The sequence below is a fragment of the Dunckerocampus dactyliophorus genome, chromosome 7 (assembly GCF_027744805.1).
Source record: "Dunckerocampus dactyliophorus isolate RoL2022-P2 chromosome 7, RoL_Ddac_1.1, whole genome shotgun sequence".
NCBI classification, from domain to species: Eukaryota; Metazoa; Chordata; class Actinopteri; order Syngnathiformes; family Syngnathidae; genus Dunckerocampus; species Dunckerocampus dactyliophorus.
Genome location: NC_072825.1, coordinates 16,225,185 through 16,247,204, shown reverse-complemented (window position 1 = coordinate 16,247,204; position 22,020 = coordinate 16,225,185). Strand labels below are relative to the sequence as shown.

Below are 22,020 nucleotides of genomic sequence, written 5' to 3'. Positions count from 1 at the left end.
AGGCCTATTAAAAGAGCATTAAGACGGAAGTAAGGGTGGGGCCACATTCATCGCGTCAGAAAACACAAACAGCATTTGGTCCTAAACAGGACGTCCAAGTTCTCCACCTGATAACAATGCACTTGTGAGGAACATGCATTGGCAAGCCTCTCCACAGTAGTCTACTCACGCGAGGCCATCCGTACCGTGTTGGACTTGGGCATAATTTCCCCCCTTCTCCTGGTCCTTACTGGCCTTGCGTTCAAACGGAGCATTCAAGCCACGGTCCGTTTGCTTGTCCCATCACTTCTATTCTGCTGTTTTACCGCAATTTCCGTGATTTTTTCGGTTTATTTCCATTTGTCTCATTTGGAGTCGTTCTGATTATTTCTTTTGCAGACAGTGGCTGCTGTCATTAATTACTTTCTAGAGGACTGATCACATTAATTAAATGTGGCAAGTGAGCGGGTATGCTGGGGGTTTTTACTTTTGGATCATTTTTTAAGGCTATTTCTTCTCTTTAGCCTTTGTTCTCAGTTCTTGGGACTACATTGCTATTAGTGAAGTAGTCAATGATTGCACAATTTACAAGGTTTTCAAATTGTATTCAAAGTAAGAGCAATATGTTTGGTTACAGCACTGGACTATTATCAGTAAGGAAGATCTTCGAAAGAGCCCATAATGAAAGTACATATGGTTTTTAATATTATTAGAGCCTTCCAGACATGCAATAACACCCCTATAGTCACCTTTACACTCATATTATAGTCAAATATAGTAGATATAATCAGAAAAAATAAGCCATTTAAAACATAAATAAGACTCACGCCCGTGTGTGTTTCCATAAATGTCTTCCGCACATGCGGCCAGGAGGTGACGTTGGGAACTCAGAGTTGCGTTTTAGCTGTGGTACGGTCACAACAGTAGCCCGTGTTATTATTATGATTATGATTATGATTCTTCTTCTTCTTCTTCTTCTTCTTCTTCTTCTTCTTCTTCTTCTTCTTATTATTATTATTATTATTATTATGTTATGATTGTGTGAGATAATTCAAACCTGCAATAAAAGCCTAATGTTCCGACGATCAAGTCTACTGCATGTGTTACTAATGACACGTAGTCATATAGTCTACAAGTGTAGACTGTAGTTCATCAGCATCTTTTAATGCCTTAAACTGCATTGTATGTTAGTTAATTTAGCAATTTGTATGCTTGAAAATGCATAGCTTAGGCAGAGAATACTTAACATTTGCTTAAATATGCATTTTTTTTTCTAATACGAGGCTATCATCAACCACGAAACCGCGATCATTTGGTAATTCATTGATTTTTTTAAAAACGCAATAGAGTGAGGGTGCGATGTTTGAGGGACGACTGTAAGTTGATAGCACATCTGTTTGCTATCATATCCTCTCAGTACTTTTCCATGTGTTATCTGTGAGTGGTGTGCAACTCTCGTTGCACTGTGTTAGTGTGTGTGTGTGTGTGTGTGTGTGTGTGTGTATGTGTGTGAAGACCTTCTATGAGAAGCTACTGTATTAAACAGAAAAGGCACTGAGTTAACAGACTGAATCTAAAGGTGTAATAATAATAATAATAATAATATCTAACAATATTATTTGTATTATGAATTGTGTCAATTACCATTAAGAACCAGCGAGGAGTGCTCGCATTCCTGGATGACTCCACTACGCTGTGCATGGAATCATGCCTGGCTTGGGGCACAGATCAGTGCGCTCACACTAAATCAAACATGGCGGACTTTAGGTGTGAACTGGGCCCAGGCACGGTAGGACTGACTTCATGTGAGTAGAGCCGTGAGGTGTGGGCTTTTTGAAATGCTCCGAAATGTTCTCTAACGCTCTGTAACTCTAAAAATGCCATTGTAACTGATAGATGTGATCATTTGTACTAGATGGAATATTCAAAAACAGAAGGACAGACAAAATAAACAGGATTACACTAAAAATACAAAACCAATTTTCAGCAAACTTTGTGAAACGGCCATGAAGGAAGGATGAAATAATCCAGTGATAATCTGAATAAAAGAGCTAACACAGGAACGTGTTATTATAGTTTGATGTACTAGAGCGGTGGTCCCCAAGCCCCGGGCTGTGGATCATTTGCTACCGGGCCGCACAGAAAGAAAAAATAATTTCCATTATTTCATTTTTATGTGTTATTTTGAAAAGTGGCCGGATTCTCTTTGTTACATCCGTCTCACTTGACGCATGTCCATTGTGTGTGTGCTAACTTTCTCTCGCCGCACAGACTACTACTCTATTTTTAGCATTTTTCTTTCGCCTCATATTTGGTCTGAAATGCTGATACTATGTGGGAATGCATGAAGGTAAGTTTGGATGACTTATTGAGTGCTAATGTGCACATTTGTCTCAAGTTAATTCATGCTAGCACACTGCCTTTTACCACACACGTCAAACAGCGATGTAATAATCTCTCTGGAAAAACTTGGCTGGAACTTGAGCTGGTGGATGGTGGGTCGGCATTCATTTTGTGCTTTTAATTTGATGTTATTCATGTCTTAGTTTTACACAATACATAATAAATAAGATAAATTAGATCACTATAATGTAATTTAATTTAATAATTTTTGTAATGTAATGTAATAATACAGGTATAATAACGAAACCCCCCCGGGGCAAGCCAGTCTGTGGGTCAAAAAAGGTTGGGGACCACTGTTCTACAGCATCAAAGGAAGAGTCCAACACCCTAGAATCCTAATGGCACCCCCCCATCTGTTTGTCATCCACCATGAACCAGGAAGTAGCCTGCTAACTAGCTAACAGACGGACTTACACATTCACTACAAAATTGTTTTATTTTAGATTTAGTTAATTCATGCTTCATAGGAGGTCTTTGCTCTACTAAGTGCCATTCTAGTTATATGTGGTGATTAAAGTATTGCTAAAACAACATATCTCATGGTGGCCTAACACTTTTGTACAGTGCTGTAGTTCTCTGTGACATGCACAACAATGTTTGTATAGCAGAAATAAACCAGCCATAAAAAATTAAATTTTCAGTTCTAATTAGGCTTGATGCATTACGAGAACAGTAAATATCAACAGATGGGTCAACAATACAAATCTGTAGAAGCCAAAAGTAAATGTCACATCTGCCGTGGTGTCTTGTGGTTTCTACATTTTGATGAATTTACAAGCCAGGCTTGTGTTGTTTAACACACCAACACACATAATTCACAATCAGAAAGAAAGCTGTGGCTGTCATTCTGAGATTTATGTCCTCTGCTGCCTTCTTGCTAAGGTGTTGTGAGCCATAGAAATGTAGCCTTCTGCACTCTTGAATGGTATGACTTGACAACAACACGTCATCTTTCTGGCAGTCTCCTTCGCCAAACAACTTGCAGAGAACATTCAGGGCAGATTATGTGGCTTGACACAATATTGAATGTAGAACAGGTTGCGTTAAATGCTGATTGTCAATCACGTGTAACCATGACTAGCAATTGGCGGACTGATACAAAATATACAGTAGATACTACCATTACTGGTATTCATTTTCATATTACAATACTGGTATTTTAACACATTTTAACACATTTCAGCTATGCTGAATTGACAAATATTACTATATAATGGCTAGACAGTCTTAATGATAAGGTGTTGGCACCTTCCATCTCTCAATGCAAGTATCCATGATTAGTAGTGGTGTAACAATACAAGTGTCTGTATCGAACCGTTCAATACATATGCGTACCGAACCGTGACCCCTGCATTGAACAATACGCAGTTTCATACTTAGTTGATGAACTTCTGACGGCGCTCTGTGCTGAAAGCTCAGTGTATCTGTGATCGACTACTCTGGCTTAGGTTGCATTGTCAAGCACAAAACCACTGAGCTCCGCCTCCCACATTCATACCATGCTTAAAATGTTGAAAAATTAGAAAAATGTGAAAACTTTTGGCAATTTCAATAAAATTCAAATTTAAAAAAGGCAAGGTAATTTATTTTTGTATCAAAAAAATATTGAACCGTAAGTATAAGCATGGTAAATTAGTATGACATCAAGGTGAGTAAACTGCATAGGTAAAATATAGGCCAAATGTGTGTGTATATATATACTGTATCACTGTGTCACTCTCTGCGCTTGGCCTGCCAGAAACCCCGGACCTCATGTGTGTGACTTTTTCTTGTGTGGTTATGTTAAAGACAAAGTTTATGTTCCACCACTTCCAGCAAATATCGATGGCATGAAAGATTGAAAGATTGAATAACAGCTGCAATCAACACGGTGGAGCGTGACATCCTGAGCCGCGTTTGGGAAGAATTCTCATATCGGCTTGATGTTGTCCAGGCTACCGATGGTGGCCACATTGAGCACTTGTAAAACATGAAATAAAAACGTGAAGATATGTACAACACATGTGTCCAAGCTGGAGTTTTCTATTGTTTTACCCTGTAATTTTATTTGCCACAGTATCTGTAATGGTATCAGTGACACCAAGTTCTGCTTTACTTCTATTGTGACATCATAGTTCTTTATCCCTTTTCAAGTGTGCCATGCCATTCCTCTTATTATGTGATACTGATGATTCTCTGTCAATCTAATCTACCAATCGCAGCAATAAACTGAAAATGATCCATCATGTATGATCAGCTGTTTTGGCATCCTTTACAACCTTTGCAATTTTAAATGCCACAAATTTGATACAGCAGTCAACCCAACTCAACTATACAAAGTCTATTGGGTCAAGGACAGGTAAAAAAAAATGTAGTACGTAAGCAGTGAAGTACGCCTGCACTGTGTGTGCATCTGGCACAACGGCTTCCTGTAGCCCATACGTGTTAATTAGCAAGATTTTTGAAGTGCTGGAGGATCTATTTTTTAACTCAGCAGAAAACAGATTTTCGTAGTTTGCTGCTCAGGCTTTACACTGAGCTAAGCAACATGTTTCCTGGCTTTGCTGCCATGTGGAGCTTAAAGGCATGAGTGCAGTACCCGCTTTGTTTTCTGTGCAATCTAAGAGAGCATCCTGTTCAAATAGCACATGACACAATAAATCCCCATGACAACGTGGGCACGAGTTGGCGAATTGATGAGCCCTTGTCAGTGTGTTTACAAAAAGCAGATTCATAAATAACCAATGGGCTCCTTTATTTCCGCCAGAAAATAACCTTGAATCACAACACGAGCGTAACTAAACAAATGGACCAACACACAATCATCTTTACCTGCATAATCAAGACATCCATAAAACAATGATTCATGATAGACTAGGTAACAAGCAAGACTGAATGTGACTTGTAATAGTGGCCAGGCAGAGATTACAAGCAACATGTGATTGATCCTCAGGAGGAGGACATCTAGTACATTTGTCTTTGGAGTTTGGGGATAAGAGCTGACATTAGTGATGGAGTGGGATCACAACAATGCACTGTAGCTTTGCCTGAAGCCCACGGATGCATGTAACAGGCAGGGTGTCATGCTTGGAAAACCTTCTTGAAAGGCTTCTCTTGCTGCTGTTGTGGGGATTAAAGCTGCCTCATAATGGCCTGTGGGATTTGTGCCACGGCTGCGTGACAGCCATCGAACTGGGTGGCAGCCAGAGATGAATTGCAACGAGAACGCGGCACTCGATCTATACTGTTGCCAATCACGCAGCAGATCTGTTGACCGCAGAGGAGAAAAGGAGATATAAGGTACGTCTAGGATTGCCGCAGGTGGAGTGTTTTTACGCCATGAAGTAAGTTACTCGGTAGGCCGTGTTGGATTTGTGTGTATAATCCCATAAACACTTAATTCCCCCACACTGCTTTCTACAAACACATCTGCTTGGATTTCCTCTTGTCTGGGGGATTCTTCACATCCCAGATAGGTATTCCACACAGGATCTTGTTGCCATGGTGATATATGTGGCCAAATGCAAGAGCAAAGTAGGAGAAAAGTGTTGAGGGCTGACGGGGAAATAACTGGTTTCATTATATTCAGCCAGCTGATTCCCTCGATCACCAGTGGCAGGGCGATGGCAGGCGCCAGGAAAGAGATCATGTTTGTGTTGGAGCCCTAATAAATTACTGCCAGGGTCAGAGCGGTGCAGGCCGCACCCGCTGATTAAATGAGACCAAACTTATATCCCTCTGACATCTCGCAGCCTCCTCCTCTGGAATCTGAAGGTGCACAGACAAATCCCATAATCCTAATTAAGTATTTCCTGCTATTGCAACGTAGGAAATGTCTGCTCACACAGAAAGACCCCACTGGCTTCACATTCTCCTTTCAAGCATGTAGTTTATGGCTAATCTTCACAAATGCAGAAGAGGACATGGCATCACACAAAGTATTGCCTCAGCAGGTTGAGTGGCGGAATAGGTGCCGAATATGAGGATGTCGTTCTCGTTTTCACTGACTCACAGTCATCTCATGGTCAATTTAGCAGGTTAGCGTGGGAGAGGGAATCACAAACTGCAGCTGCTGCTGTGGCTCCTTCTCCCAAGCCTTGTAACAAAGTGCAGGACCTTCACTTCTGCATCCACACTAGAACTTGGAACGGGAACAAAGGGTGATGTGTTTGCACCTTTGGTAAGACATGAGCGTTTCTGCAGGATCATCACTGCACCAGAGCATACATGCGTTGGCCCTTAACGTTAGGTACACTGCAAAAAAGCTGTTTTTGAAAGTATCTGCATTTGCCACGAAAACAAGGATGTCACACCGAAAAATGAGCCTCACTTTAGACTTGATGGCATTTATATGTTATGGTTTACAGTTATTAAAAGTAGATTACAATATTTAATCCTGATTAATCGCATTTTGTCCATAGTAACTCAAAATTAATCACACTTAATCGCAGATAGAAATACGTTTTTATCTATAAGTAGGAATGCAAATCTCTTTGTGGTAAACAATCTGATATGCAACTACAATAACTGCATTCAATTTTATGTAAAGGGATATCAGTTTTGAAAATATGGGCCATCATTTTATCCAAATAATAATAATACGCATTGAGAAATCCCCCAGTTTTTGCACGTTTAAAGCGAGCAGCGTTTTGTCACACTTTTTTTAACGGTCCTTGAACACATCGACCATTGTCCCATAGTACAGATGGACTACTATGCTGTAGTTTTACCCTTTTTCTTTCAAATCATATTTGCTCCCAAATGCATAAAAGGTAAGATTTGATGTCATTATTGGATCCCTGTGTGCGTCTTTGTTTGTTTGGTGCACGGCCTCTCTGGTGGATGGGGGCTCTGTGTTCATTTCGTGCCTTAAATTTGATGTTTTTCCTGTCTTAGTTTTACACAATAAATGATAAATAAGATGGATTGGAACGCTGTGTGTACATTAATACGCGTGTGTTTTGCCAATGTGTTCATGACTAGCTAGTGTGGCATGAATGCTAGCTAATGCTAACGCTGCAGGCTCTTCAGCCACGGTTGGGGGCTAGCAGCTCGTACCCAAATTTTGGCTCGCAGTTCAGGGCAAAGAATCAGCCCAGGACGGCTCACATCTAAAAAGGCACTCGTTGGTCGGGACACTCGTGCCTCTGTATGGGTGACAGTAAGAAAGTGCCAGCAGTAGCCTACCTTCTCACTTCTCTGGCACGTCGACTAGTCTGTGACAATTCCAATCACAGCGACAGCAGATACAAATAACTTTGGTCTTGTCAAGAGAGTCATAAATTTCCCAATCAAAATACCCTTTTCTTGGTCCATGCTTAATATTTGTTCCCACTTGTGGCGCCAGTCACTGCTACTTCCTCAAACTACGGTGTGGGCCGAGGGTCAAACAAGACATGCGCACGTTAACTGTGCATCCAAAATATTTGTGCCGTGAAAGGAAACGTCCTTTAACACATTAAACTTTGACAGCCCTAATTAAAAGTTAGATTTATTAAAGACAAAGCCTACTTTCAATTACACGTTTGTGTTTCATAGACAATTTATAAAACAACATTCAAATGTCCGTTTCTACAAAACATTTAACTTTTCTCTTCATGTCCCAAATAATTAATCCTTTAAAATTAATGTTTGGCATTTAAAAAAATAAATAAATAAATGAAAAGGTTGATAGAGTTGCTGTAATTGTAAAATTTCAGAAGTGATGCTCTCTTTTTGACAGACTTGGAGGTAAATATCTCATGCAGGTTTTCTTTGTTTTTTTATTCACAAGTTGAATTTATACACATTAGTGAGGACAAAGCGGTATCGAAAATGTACAGTTTTGAGAGTATTTCAAAGATAACCATTTTTCCTTTGTAAGCGATGTTCTTCCTGTTGTGACTCATCCATTCCAGACATTTAATCACAACAACACTGACTGACAAAATAATTAGGACTGCAGCAATGATTCATTTCATCATCTATTGCTGGTGTGATAATTATTCTGTCCATTACTCCATTAATTCTTTGTTCATCATAATGGACCAAAACATTTCACTCAAATCCTTTTAAGCCCATGGCATCATCATTAGAGGAGTTGCTTTACTGTGAATGAATGATCTATTCACATTTAGAGTAGAGGATATTTGGAGAATATGTTCACTTGAGATGCAGTGAACAAATAACAAAAGACGGTGATGATCTAGGTCTTTAACTTCATCATTAACTATTTACTTCCTAATGAACTATTAATGTCTAAAGCTGATTTTGCTTTTGCAGTGAAGAAAACCAAGTCATCAGCTGCTGGGCTCAGACTCGGCTCAAAGCTCAGTTAAATCTAGTTAAACGTAAGTACGGTAATCCCTCGCCACTTTGCACTTCCAATTTCGCGGCTTCACTCTCACGGTTTTCAAGAATATATAAATAAATCTTACTGTTTTGTGGTTGATGGTGGCCTAGATGCATTTTTAAGCATTTTTTTCAAGGATAAAAATGATAAAAATGGCTAAATGAACTAAAATACAAAAGACATTCAGAAGACTCATTCAAAGGTGTCGTCTTTAAATGATATGTAGTATTGCACACTGGTCACTCGGTATAAGTAATGTTACTGTTATGTTCTGTGAGATGCACAAACGCCGGACTTGATGACCGGAACAACAGGCTTTTTTTGCAGGCTTGAATTATCTCACAACATGCACAAGGCAATCATCCCTTATTCATCACAGTTAATTGGTTCCACACCCGGCCGCATTGTTATTAGACACTTATGAAACTTTGCTACATCGTAAAGTAGTCAGTGTACAGCTTGTATAACAGTGTAAATTTACTGTCCCCTCAAAATAACTCAATACACAGACCTTAATGTCTAAACTGCAGGCAACAAAAGTGAATACACCCCTAAGTCCCCTAATGTCCAAATTGGGCCCAATTAGGCATTTTCTTTCCCCAGTGTCATGTGACCCATTAGTGTTACAAGGTCTCAGGTGTGAATGGGGAGCAGGTGTGTTAAATTTGGTTTTATCACTTTCACACTCTCTCATACTGGTCACTGGAAGTTTAACATGGCACCTCATGGCAAAGAACTCTCTGAGGATCTGAAAAAAAGAATTGTTGCGCTACACGAAGATGGCTTAGGCTATAAGAAGATTGCCAACACTCTAAAACTGAGCAGCAGCACGGTGGCCAAGACCATACAGCGGTTTAACATCACAGGTTCCACTCAGAACAGGCCTCGCCATGGTCGACCAAAGAAGTTGAGTGCACGTGCCCAGCGTCATATCCAGAGGTTGTCTTTGGAAAATAGACGACTGAGTGCTGCCAGCATTGCTGCAGAGGTTGAAGGGATGGGTGGTCAACCTGTCAGTGCTCAGACCATACGTCGCACTCTGTATCAAATTGGTCTGCATGGCTGTCATCCCAGAAAGAAGCCTCTTCTAAAGATGATGCGTAAGAAAGCCCGCAAACAGTTTGCTGAAGATAAGCAGACTAAAGACATGGATTACTGGAACCATGTCCTATGGTCTGATGAGACCAAGATAAACTTATTTGGTTCAGATGATGTCAAGCGTGTGTGGCGGAAACCAGGTGAGGAGTACAAAGACGAGTGTGTTTTACCTACAGTCAAACATGGTGGTGGGAGTGTCATGGTCTGGGGCTGCATGAGTGCTGCCGGCACTGGGGAGCTACAGTTCATTGAGGGAACCATGAATGCCAACATGTACTGTGACATCCTGAAGCAGAGCATGATCCCCTCCCTTCGGAAACTGGGCCGCAGGGCAGTATTCCAACATGACAACGAACCCAAACACACCTCCAAGACAACCACTGCTTTGCTAAAGAAGTTAAGGGTGAATGTGATGGACCGGCCAAGCATGTCTCCGGACCTAAATCCTATTGAGCATCTGTGGGGCATCCTCAAACTGAAGGTGAAGGAGCACAAGGTCTCTAACATCCACCAGCTCCGTGATGTCGTCATGGAGAAGTGGAAGAGGATTCCAGTGGCAACCTGTGAAGCTCTGGTGAACTCCATGCCCAAGAGGGTTAAGGCAGTGCTGGAAAATAATGGTGGCCACACAAAATATTGACACTTTTGGCCCAATTTGGACATTTTCACTTGGGGTGTATTCACTTTTGTTGCCTGCAGTTTAGACATTAAGGTCTGTATATTGAGTTATTTTGAAGGGAACAGTAAATTTACACTGTTATACAAGCTGTACACTGACTACTTTACATTGTAGCAAAGTTTCATTTCTTCAGTGTTGTCCCATGAAAAGATATAATAAAATATTTGCAGAAATGTGAAGGGTGTACTCACTTTTGTGACATACTGTATATATATATATATATATATATATATATATATATATATATATATATATATGTATGTATGTACTGGGATGTGTTTAAAACTGCAGCGGGGAGGGAAGATTGTACTGTTGATTTGGATGAATATGCTTCTGCTGTTACTGGCTACATTAGCACATGCATAGAGACTGTTACCACCACCAAGTATTACAGAAAATACCCTAACCAAAAACAGTGGATGAACTGTGATGTAAGGGCTAAGCTACGTGCTCGTTCGACTGCATTTGTCAAAGGCACCGCTGATGACTACAAAAAGGCCAGATATGACCTGAGGAGGTCCATACGGGAGGCCAAAAGACAGTACAGACAGAAGCTGGAGGGCTACTATTCCACCTCAGACCCTCGGCGCATGTGGGCAGGGCTCCAGCACATCACAGACTATCAACAACAGAGTAGCGTAGCCACGTCCAGCCAAACCACACTTCCAGATGAGCTGAACGAGTTCTATGCCCGCTTTGACACCCAAACTCCTGATGAGCAGAGAGGGTGGTTGAACCTGGGGAGCACACAGGACTCACCTCTCATGGTGACATCAGCTGATGTGCGCAGGGTTCTAAACAAAACAAACCCACGAAAAGCAGCAGGGCCAGACAACATCTCAGGACGTGCACTTCGGGTTTGCTCATCAGAGCTAGCTGATGTGCTTGCTGACATATTTAACCTGTCGCTTGCACAAGCATCTGTACCGACCTGCTTTAAGTCCACCACCATAGTGCCCGTACCCAAGAAGAGCAACGTGACCTGCTTGAATGACTATCGCCCTATAGCACTCACTCCTATTGTAATGAAGTGCTTTGAAAGAATAGTCATGACCCACATCAAAAAGAGCAACCCGGCGGCAACTGTGGACCCTCTACAGTTTGCATATCGCCAGAACCGGTCCACGGATGATGCAGTCAACACTGCCATCCACACAGCCCTTTCTCACCTACAGGGCCAGGACACATACGTCAGAATGCTATTTATAGACTATAGCTCTGCTTTGAATACAGTCTGCCCCCACAAACTCACAAATAAGCTCCTCACACTTGGCCTGTCTCCCTCCCTCTGTAACTGGGTGTTTAACTTTCTCACAGGCAGACCCCAGTCAGTCAGAGTCCACAACCGCACATCCAGCTCAAGAATTGTGAGCACTGGGACCCCACAGGGGTGTGTGCTGAGTCCACTCCTCTACACGCTCTTCACCTACGATTGCGTGGCCTCCCAGAACAACACCAGCATCATTAAATTTGCGGATGACACTACAGTCATCGGACTGATCACTGGTGGTGTTGAAACATCATACAGAAGAGAGGTGGCGGACCTCATAGCTTGGTGTCGTGATAACAATCTCCTTCTCAATACAGATAAGACTAAAGAGATGATCATCGACCCAAGAACAAGGGAAAAGGAGCCACATAGACCCCTGTTTATTGATGAGACTGAGGTGGAGAGGGTGAAAACCTTCAAGTTCCTTGGCACACACATCAGCGAGGCCCTCACCTGGTCTCACAACACCCAAAAAATTATGATGAAGTCCCAAAGGAGACTGTACTTCCTGAGAAGACTGAGGAAATTTGGCATGCCCACCACAATCCTGAGTTGCTTCTACAGATGCACTATCGAAAGTGTCCTTACCGCCTCCATCACTGTTTGGTACTACAGATGCACTATCGAAAGTGTCCTTACCGCCTCCATCACTGTTTGGTACGGTAACTGTACAACACGTGATAGGAAGGCACTCCAGCGGGTGATCCAAGACCTCACAGAACATTGTTGGGGCAGCCCTCCCCTCACTGCAAGACATTTATACATCTAGAGTCCTACGCAGAACACACAACCTCATCAAGAACAGCACACATCCACAACACTCATTATTCACACTCCTACCGTCAGGCAGACACTACAGGAGTTTGAAGTCCTGGACCACAAGGCTGGCAAACAGCTTTTACCCACAGGCCATCAGGCTTCTCAACGAAGCACTCGCACACGCCGCACGCAACACACGCACACACTCATAGCACTTTATTTATTCATTTATTTATTTATTTATTTGTATTATTTACTTGTATTAATGTCTCTTCTGTTGTTGTTGCTTAATTTATTGGTATTTATGTTTATGTGTTTATGTTTCTTATGTTCTTATTCTTTCTTGTGTTTTCTTTCTTTTCTTGGGAGAATGAACAGAATAAGATTTTCATTGCATGGTATAGCTGTTTTACCATGCACATGACAATAAAACTCTCTTGAATCTTGAATCTTGATAATCACCTTAATACTTGTATTATCTCATATAGTGGACAATATAGTGGACATGATAAGCAATAATAAGACATAACTCAGCGTTTGCATTGGCAGAGTTCCTTGTTGTTGAAGTATCTCAAAAGTAATGTGGGTCGATCGTGCATGGCATTAAAAAAAAAAGATCGCCATCATCCATCCTCACTATGATGTTTGCCACTTGATTGATATATTCGTGCTAGTCTGACGTGCATCTGCCATACACAGACATACACTACGACAGTACTGCTAGTTTTGTTTACATCACACTGCGCACGGCATGTACGCAGGCTACAGCATCTCTGAAGTGACACAAGAGACTGCCGCCGCTTTAAACACAGCAATATTGTATACTGAGCTAACTAGTTAGCCTCCAATTTATTTATTCTAAAATGTAAGAATGGGTTTGAAGCTGAGTCGGGAAGAATGACAAAATAAACAGGCAAAAATGTACCACTTTCACATGGAATAATATTCATTCGTTTTTGAAAAACCACCAGTGAGGGAACGATATTCGAACAACAATGTAGCGAGAGGCTGTAATCCCTAACAATAAAATTCCCTAATAAAGACATGGGCAGTAACCCACACCAATCTAAAACTGAACTTTAAACCCCTGACGTCACTTCCTGTCCGCCTGCTATTCTGCTCTCCTAGCATTGGAACACATTTATAGCAACACACAAGCACGAGTCTTGAATGGCTATTTTCTGTTAAGTCTACTATATTGGGTAATACGAGCGTAAAGGTGACTATAGGGGTGTTATTTCATTCTAGAGGGATCTAGTAATGTTTAAACCCGTATTTACAAAGTCGTAAACAGGATTTCTATGCTCTAATTACAAAAAAAAATGATTTATAAATAAGGAATCCTACTTCGCGGAAATTCATTTATCACGGCTGTGTCCGGAACCAATTCACCGCAATGAACAAGGGATTACTGTATTCTTAATAAGTAAAACATGAAGATGTTGATGTGGAGTATTATTTCAGCACACACACGTCTTGGCAGCGTCTTTGAGCCCTGTGATAAACTCATAAAAGGTCAATCCTCTTTTGCTTCCTGGGATCGTCAGTGGTTTATGTCATGATTTATGTGACAGTGGTCTAATGCACCACTTTGACTCCCATACACCTCCCCTCTGTCGCCCTTGAGCCTTGCCATGACAACATGATTCAGTCCTGACTGCTTTTTTTTCTACTCCCATCAAAACAGCGGTCTCCTCAACCGGGAGCACGACCTCCGCCACCATCTTCGCACTCTGCAGGGGTGAGCGGCACCTCACGAGTTTCTCACAACGCTCGTAGCTCCGCTTAGGGCATTTTCAAGGTTTTTATAATTCCTCCCACATCCCTGGATTAGCGACAAGAGAGGCGGTGCCCCAGTCAGGCCTCAAGGGCAACAAGGCCCCATGGTGCTGTCTCAGAATTCCAAACAACAAGCCTTCAGCTTGAACAGAAGCCACCTCTCCAAAGCAAATCAATACCTGCAAGGAAGCGACGGCTGCCATCATAAGGCATCAATTGCAAGCACAGGTGTGCCTGTCAAATGAGCAGATACCTTAATTACCACCTTTCAACTGCGGTAAATTAATATTTCCCATGTAAGTAGCGTGACAGGGAAACGGCGTGGTGATTTTAGGAAGAATTTATTTGCGTCTTGAGTGCCGCTGCTCCCATAAACATTTATCACGTTGGTCGACTCGTAATTATCGCTAATGACTGCACTGATGGCAAGCAGGAGCCGTACAAGTTATTGCTCGACGAGGTGATGCTGATGACAAGTCAGACATGAGAGGCTGTATTAGATGGTGCTGTTGCACCGCGGGTTGAGGAACAGCAACAGAGTGCTGAGGTAATTATTATGCAATGAACCACACTGGCAGCTTCTTTATTAAATGGAGCCAGTAGAGCCATCACTCAAGTTTCCTGTTGCTGACGGAGACTCTGGTAGAAGGAAAAAAAAAAAAAAAAAAAAAAGCTTGATGAATTGAGCCGCGCCTCCATAACTACGCAAAGTGATTTGATCCAGTGTGAAGGATCAACAGCTCAGTCACATTTGAGCTGTAAAATCATGTAGTTAGTTCAAGGACATTTCCCACCACCGACAGAGTGCTGACTAGTCGTGTTTTGATTAAGGATTGTCAAAAGTTTGCTTAGGGTAATACTTTTTCACATCTGAAGGTGAGAGGACGAGCAGAATGGCGCTACTGGGATTAATATTGTTTCATCATGCAATGTGACAAGGGTTCAAATTGTTTTAATACGCTTGTTTCTTTTGACTTGCACAAATTATACCTGTTCAATAGTCACAGAGAGTGTGGTATCTGATAAAACACTGCAATAAATACTGATGGCAAATATAGTACTGTGGTATCCCGTTTTTCGTCAAAAGGTTTTACGAAAAACGAGGCAATTCAACCACCCAAAGTGCTGTACAACAGCCAATAAAACACAAAAACTACACAATAAACATACCCAACGATAAAAACAGTACAATCAAAAACCAGAGTAAGACGATACACAAAAAATACTAACGCTAATAAATGAGTATAGACAATGCCCAACCTGTGTTAAAAGCCAGTTCATCAAGGTAAAGATTTCAATAAGGATTAAAAATGCTCCAGCGTTTGTGCAGATCTAATGCTTAGGGGCAGGCTATTCCAAAGTCTAGGACCTGCAACAGAAAAAGCCACATCGCACCAGGATTTAAGTTTAGATCTTGGAGCAGTTAAACGCCACTGTAAGCTGGACCTCATAGTTCTAGCAGGAACATCTACAGATAAGTCATACAACTACGAAGGAGTTGGACCATTCAGCTATTTCAAAACCAAAAGAAGAATTTTAAACTGGATGCAGTAGTTAACAGGTAGCCAGTCTAATGAGGGGTTATATGTTCCCATCTCTTAGCACCAGTTAGCAGGTGGGCAGCTGCACTTTGAACCAGCTGGAGATAATATACTGTACTTTTTCCCCAAAGAAAAAAGTCTGAAAAGACAAACTTATAATCAGGGTCTACAGAGTTAAACATACAAACCAACTGCTGCCACTGAACAACTTCTCACCAAATAAGTCAGAGCTTTTCTTCCTGTCATTCACACACCAAAAAATTCAAAAAAACAAATTCACCCACTTGAAAATAAATTGTCTCACCGTTTGCAAAGACCAGAGCAGCAAAACTGCCAATTTTAAGATCATGGTGATGAACAACGAAGCTGAGTCATCAAACTGTCGAGCAGCTAGTCCACCAGTTCTTATTTCACTGATATTGAAGACATGAAATAAACAAATTGTCTTTAATAGGGTCTTAAAAATATTTTGCTTAAAAACAGATCTTGAATATTCTTAATGTTTTGATCAATGTGGTCTATGTACTAACATAAAATCTGTGTCAAAGTATAGTTAAGTGTAAAATTACTCAACTTCATGTTTTAATGTTGAATGGTTGCATTTTAGTTGGGAATGAGACAAGAAAGCTACATTGAAAAATGAAATGATCCATTTTCATATTTTTTTTTTTACATTTTTAAAAATGATTTTATACAGTAGACGGCCCTACAACGTAAACAATCCACTCCGAGAAACTTTATGTTATAGAGTTTTTATGTTTTCCAAAGCGTAAAATACATGTAAATAGCCTAATCCGTTCCAAGATCTTCCCAAACTCACACCCTTGGCCCTTCAAAATATTCAAAGTCCACCAAATATGGTCGGAAAATATAAGAAAACGTTAGCATAAACATAGTATAGTAACATTCCAATATAAAATAAGGTAATAAATAAGATTACTGTAAATGAATAAAACTGAAAAACAAAAACAATCCTACCGTTCACGAGATGTCTTGATCAGGAGCGCAAGTGGAGCCAGAAGGAGGAGGAGGAGGAGGAGGAGGACTAGCCTGAGTCGAAACGCGACTCATAGAGTCTAAGAGTCAGCTGGTCTCACAGACAAACGCACACGCACTACACGATAATGCTGTGTGCAAAATTTTAATTTGTTACTTGACTTAATTGTTTAAGTTAGTTTAAGGGCGACTACGAAGAGGAAGGGCGGTTGAAGGGAGAAGCCTGTCTCTCACACAAACTCACGTACGCGCTGTATAAGTCAGCCAATGAGATGAGAGCGGAGGCGGTGCCCCGAAAATCAGCCAATGAGAGCGTGAAGCGTCAGAAGGCGTCACCAAGTGTTCGTCTAAACTTGCACCGACTTGAGGCATTAATAAAGTTGATTGAAAAAAAAAAAAGACTTGCACCGACTTGACACTTTACATTATATGGAATTTCTTACATTATATGATGCAAAAACTTTACATAAATTCTTTCCGTTCAGTGGAATTTACGTAAAAGGAGGTTTACGTTATGCGAGGTACTACTGTATACTTGATCTAAATGATTCTGGTCTCTGTTATAATCTTGAGCAATCTCACCAATTGTCATTTTTGGATGTCTGTATTGAGAAAGGCTATGAACCTCACATAACTGGGTGCCAGATTGTGTATAAGGTGTTTAAGTCTGTAATGTGTCTGCAACCACTGGTGGAATACAACAAAAAACTAAAATCCCTGCTCTCAAGCATTGTGCGCCGTCTTACACAAACAGTTGCTAATTGCTACATGAGTGCCACCTAATTGAGACACCAGATAAAACCTGACACAAATCAAAGGTCGATTTAGCACAGTGAGACTGAGGGGGTGAGTCATTTCATTTAGTGCGCACCCTTTACTGATAGGTTAATGCAACAAGAAAATAATCTCTGTGGGAGCAAACTAATACGTTCACTTATCACTTCATAGAATTTGGGCTGTGTCAAAAACACTGCCTTTAAAGCCGAGTTCTGATTGACACTTACAGAAAGATCAGATAATTAACGTAGTGGTGTAGGGTGCCAGTGACGTGCGGTGAAGTTTATGGCTGGTGAGGGTTTTTTTGTTGTTGTTGTTGCTGTTGACTTGTTAGTACAAGTTGCTCATTAAGAGGATCACCAAAACAAGAAGAGCCTAATTCACTTTGGTGAAAACTAGGGCTGTCAAAAAAAAAAACGGAGGTAAAAAAAAAAAAACGGCGGTAGCTAATATAGTTCATCAATTACGTTGAGTTTTTTTGGGTCATTAACGCACACGCCTCGTGGCAAGCTACGGCTCTCTATTATGACGACAGACGGAAGCACAGCGTAGCTCCCCACAGAGTCACACAGTGTCTGACGCTCTTTTAGAACTTTATTCTTACCTGAACACATCAACAGCAGCGCAATTCCAACACCATATATGTATCTCGTACTCCGAACAAACAAGTCTCTTGTCCATTCATTGCAACAGCACTTTCTCATTGTCACGAGGCAGTCCGCCAGATGCGTTCACGGACACTCCAAACATCACAATAACGTCCTTATTATGGGTGTATGGGTGGTCTAAATAAACAGAAATGCAATGAAAATCAATAAGTGGGTGTCCAAAGTCAGCTGGGATAGGCTCCAGCACCCCCGCGACCCGGCACAGAAAATGGATGGATGGATGGATGGTATTCTTATCACTCACTTTGTAACTCTTAATGCGGAAGTACAATTTGCTGCATTTAAGTGCGCTCGGAAATTCAAGAAAACTCACTCAAACGTGAATTCAATTTAAATGACGTGGTGTCTTTGAACGCAGCTCCTCATTGCACATAACAGTTAAAAGTCTGATTCAAATATTGTGCTATTAAAGAAACCAGTGTTAGGTAAATAGATTTCTAGATGTATGTGCCATCTCTTAACTTGACTTAAATTTTAAGTTAATTTGACGCTGCTAATACATACAAATATATATATATAAATATAAAATCCTGCCCTGTCATTTATCTTTCGTTCAATAAACTACAGTAAAAATGGGCATATTTCAGACATGGTAATGGTAATTGTTTGATTTATTTGGAACATGCATACAAGTTACATTGGAATACATCGCATAGCACAATTCACAGTTCCACATGTCCAAAAAGGAGAAGGAAGAAGCAAAGCTTATTTAATCCTACCCCCCAGCCGTTTCACATCAACTGCAAAACAGTTGTTCACTTCCTGTATTCCAAATGTACTCTTTGCTAGTTTAAAATACATACGGAAACAATAAGGTAATATGATCAAGTAATATAAGGTAACATAGTGTGATGTGGTGATTAATCATGATTAATTCATTTGAAAACTGTGATTAACCTGATTTAAAATTGTAATCATTTGACAGCCCTTGTTAAAACCTGTTTTCAGGCACTTCTTAGTCCTGTTTAATCTTGTTGTATTAACTATAAAACATTTGTGTTCGTACCTGTTGTTTGTATATGAAGTACATGCACTCTCCTTTTCCAGGAAATGTTCTGACACTTTGTTGTCAAAGTCTGATCACCTCCTGGTGAGTTTGGGTACATAATCTTGGCAGTCAAATTAATGCATTCATTCAGCAGAGCATAAAATATCTTGCATTTGACTTGTTTGTAAATCTAGCTGAGCTGACACTGCTGTTTGTGTATTTCAATAAAGTAAAAAAAAAATAAAATGCTGGCTTTTCCTCTGTGCAAGGCCATGACAAACTTCCAGCTCATGTACACCCCCGCCCCTTCAGATGCATCGGTTTGCCTCCCGAATGACATTTCTGTCACTGTTCACTCGTTTATCGCGGTGGATAGGTTCCCAAAGTAGCACACAATAAGTGAAATCCACAAAGTAGCCAACTTAATTTTGTTTTACAATTATTATATGTTTTAAGACTGTAAAACCCCTCACCGTACACTTTATACACTTTTTTCAGACAGGCATTAAGATTTTATCACATTTCTCGCATGTTTAAACACTCTCAAAGTTCACATTTCGTTTGAATTGTAATGATCAACCTACTAAGTTAGGCACAAGAATCATTAAGTGACTCATGCCATGTTTCACTCCTCTGACTGTGCCTTTTCATTTTTAATGATCAACCGATTAGGTTGGACAAAAGACTCACACTTATTTCTCTTCTCTGACCGTGCCTCTTCGTCCTGGCGCCATTCGGCTATAGCATTTTTGTCCTTGATAAAACATATTGCTCCTGTCGTCGTATTTTACTCCTCCTCATTGTCGTCCTCCATGAACCAAAAATTCATTTACAGTATTCCGTAATGGCGCCCTACAACATGTCAATAAATCCGACTAATTGTGTGATGGCCGGCTTCCTCTGCTTTTTGGGTGCAGAACGCCACCATACAGCGTTCAGAGTCACACGCGGTTGGCTTCTTCTGTTTCTTCTATTGTTTACAGTATTGGCGGTTAGCCAGCAGCTCACACGGTTTGCTAGTTTGGTAGCCATGACCACAACAAGAGACTGCACGAAGATTGACAATGGTCTACAGCCAATCAGGACGCAGAAGACAATGGGCGTTGCAGAATGAAGCTAAAGCACACAACTACAACACCCAACTTCCCACAATGCAATTCTTCTTAAGCGTATTCCTGCGCTGTAAAGCACTCCAATTGCACCAAAAAAAACACGCAAAATGGCGAGTCCACGAAAGGTGAACCGCAAAGGAACAGTATATTATTGTCTGATTTTATTGTCTGAGCAAGAATAATGATGTCACAATTACATGAAAGACGAGCTGTAGAATGTCATGCTGTATGATAAATGTTTCTGCAACATTGTATTGGATTATTTGTATTATTTGTATCATTGTATTGGCAACATGCTGACAAAAAGAAATTGGCAGGCGCCAGTGTGCACTCAGATGTGTTGGCAGGGCTTGCGCACTAAGCTGAGAAGCGACTCTCGGTGGCCTCATCTTAGGTTTGTTCCCTGTATTTATTTCATCAGGAAATCTGCAAATTCAGAGATTTTTACTTGGGAAAATGCTAAAAACCGATTGGAATCATACAGAAAATATATTTATACAATAATACGATTCAATGGCCAAATATATTTATTGTATATGGAAACTCATTTCCGCCAGAAAAAAAATGTGCCAATGGTAAGTCATAATGATGAGATAAAATGTCAATTATGAGATACAAACTGAATGTGCTGAGGCTCCAGTGAATAAGGCGACACGTGCAGTTTGTATTTCATCATTTTGACTTTTTATCTCATAATGTCTACCTTTTATTTCATAATTATGACTTTTTATCTCATAATTATGACTTTATCTCATAAGTTTGAGTTTTTATTTCATAATTATGACTTTCTATCTCATAAATTCGACATTGTATCTCATAATTACAAATTACCATTGGGATATTTTTTTCTTTCAGTAGCGGAAACCAGCTTCCATAATTTTATGTCATTTGATTTTCCCCATCACGATCTCACCTGACCGCACGTATACAGTATATGCACCAATATTAAAAGTGCAGACACAGTGCACTGAGCCACTGCAAAGTCCAGTGGATACCCACACATTCAGCACTCGCCGCCTTGCAAATTTGTGGCTTTTTGGTACATTTAACCCCAAAATAGGTCAGTTTTATTTTTCCAGAAAACACGTCAGAAATGCGCGATAATGTAATAGTACAGAACAATGCAGTGCAGTACAGCAGTGGTTCACAAACTTCTTACATTTGCCTTATAGACATTTGACTTGAAGCCATGTATTCCCTACTGCAGCTCATTAAGAAGCCTATCCCAGCTGACTTCGGGCGAGAGGCGGGGTACACCCTGGACTGGTCGCCAGCCAATGGCAGGGCACATTTGACAATTCACACTCACATTCATACCTATGGACAATTTAGAGTCTCCGATTAACCTAACATGCATGTTTTTGGAATGTGGGAGGAAACCGGAGTGCCCGGAGGAGAAATCCCACACAGAACTTGTAAACGCCACACAAAGACTCGAACCAACATGCTAACCACTTGACCACTGTGCGGCCCATCCATGCTATGATTTATATCTGCGTTTTAATTTGATACCAAATTGAAAGGGGAAGTTAAACACGATAAAGCAGAATCCAAAGTCCAAAAATACATAAAAGCAGCAATAAAACTGAATTTTCAGGGAATCGCCACTCTCTCATCCTGACACGTGTCAGCACATACATTGATAGGTTTTCACAGTGCGG

The 22,020-nt window shown here is 40.7% G+C and overlaps 1 long non-coding RNA gene across 1 annotated transcript in view; it reads right to left on the bottom strand.

The window, feature by feature from the left end:
• The window catches only part of LOC129184968 (uncharacterized), a 77,047-nt gene extending 69,370 nt beyond the window's left edge, over nucleotides 1-7,677 (bottom strand). Inside the window, exon 1 of the long non-coding RNA XR_008572017.1 lies at nucleotides 7,549-7,677. This is a non-coding gene — a long non-coding RNA (uncharacterized LOC129184968). The remainder of the gene's footprint in view (nucleotides 1-7,548) is intronic.
• Nucleotides 7,678-22,020: the final 14,343 nt, after the last annotated feature.